This window comes from Lipotes vexillifer, unplaced genomic scaffold (assembly GCF_000442215.2).
Source record: "Lipotes vexillifer unplaced genomic scaffold, Lipotes_vexillifer_v1.1 scaffold500, whole genome shotgun sequence".
Taxonomy (NCBI): domain Eukaryota; kingdom Metazoa; phylum Chordata; class Mammalia; order Artiodactyla; family Lipotidae; genus Lipotes; species Lipotes vexillifer.
In genome coordinates this window covers 1,280,206-1,282,058 of record NW_006778765.1, presented here as the reverse complement: position 1 = coordinate 1,282,058, position 1,853 = coordinate 1,280,206, and positions in this window count along the sequence as shown.

The window sequence follows — 1,853 nt, the reverse complement described above, 5'->3', positions numbered from 1 at the left end:
TCAAAGGGAGGTCATGGAGGCACAGGAGGACAGAGTGTTTGCTCAAAGTCACCCAGCTGCTAAGTGTCAAGGCAGCATCTGGGTCATGCCCTCCAACCTTTACCAGCAGACAGACCGTGAGGCCTGAGAATGTGACGACCAACTAATTAACAGGTGTGGGGGGACACAGAAAGGAAGGACTGGCAATGCTGTACGGGGTTCCCACCTGCTGTGGATGCCACAGCACACTCTCTCAGACGCGCGCTCCTCAACTAGGCCGTGGCCCTCCTTTTCCCAAGCTGTCATCAGTGTGCGTCTCAGGCAGCATCCAAGCCCAGAAGAGCTTCCAGGAGTGGCCTTGACAGAAGAGAAGGAGCTGGGTGACCCTGGGCAAGACACTTTACCTTCCTGGGCCTCTGTTTCCTCATCAGCAACATGGGATTAACAAGAGAAGCCACTCTGCGGGTATGGCGAGCACTGGCAACAGCTGATGCACAGTTCCTGGCTCCCGGCCCTAGCAGGATGCCCCTTTCCTGCCCAGGCCCTGGATTTAGGACTGTGTGCTGGAAGGTGAGGAAACCCACTGTGGGCCAGCCCTCTGGGGCTTTGGGGGTGCAGTGACAGCTCAGGGAGGCCCTGATCAGCTGGGGTCCAGTGCCAGAGAGTCATAGGGAGCAAATGCCAGCTTGTGCCCGCTCAGCCCCTCCCACCTCTCCCTGACCTTACACGACCTGCGTTTGAGCCCCAGGAGCATCCCTCCTCTTCCAGGAAGGCTGCAGAGTCCCTCTTCCAAACCCCAGAGGCTCCTGCCTAGATGGACCCCTCTCTGTTCTACATCTTGGGGTCCTGCGCCCACAGCTTCCTCCTGTCCCAGCCCCTCAGGCTCTGCACATAATAGATACTCCAGGTGACCGTGGCAGTAGCCCTGGCCCAGCAGACATAAGGGTTTCGAGCTCAGAGCCTCACAGGGCCCATCCACCAATCTCCTAAGTGGAGCCAGGAATCATCCTTTCTGTTTGTTTGCTCCATCACGGAGAATCTCCACCCAGCCTATGTGGCTGACCCCATTTTACATGGGGCAGGGGCAGGGGCAGCAGGAGAGTGAGGTGCAGACCCTGGGAATCTGGGTGATTTGCCCAGGCACCCACAGCTTAGAAAGAGCGATGCTTGGGCCAAAGCCTGTTGTCTAGGGCCACAAGCCCTTCTTGCTCAGGGGCGCTCAATGGGACCTTTAGGGTCCCTAGCTCTCCTGACTGTGCCCCTCTTCAGATCCCCAGCTCCTTTCTGCTCTTTTTGGTGTCCCTTGTTCCTCCCTAAACAGGACCAGGCCTCCCCCCTCACTCAGTCCATTATGCGCTGAGGCTGGGAGGGGGTTTACTGAAGCACTAAATGAGGAGCAGGCAAGGGCAGGCCCAGAGCCTTCCCCAGACCTGGCCCCCACTGTGGGACACAGCCCTCCTGGCCCTCACTGCCTGCCCCAAACCCCCCTAGTCTTACCACCCTGGTTCCCTGCCTGACTTTGCCACATACTCTCTGTGTGCTTTGGGCAAGTCCCTACTCCTCTCCAGACCTCAGCTTCCCCACCTATAGGCTTGGAGACGGGAACCAGATGATCTTCAAGGCCCCTGCCCCAATGCTGGTTTTCTCATCTCTGCCAGGGGCTCCTGGGTCGCAGTCTCTGTGTCCTGGGAGAGAATAGGGACTTTGAGAGTTGGGGGTTTGAAACCTTAGGGAGGTGATAGCCGCCTTGTTCATTCAGAATAATTATTGCAAAAACTACTACACCCTTCCCTCTCCCCCCATTAAAGAATCTTCCACCTGATCCTGAGGCAGGGGTGGTCCTGGGATCCAGCCCCTGGGCCATAACGGGGGCT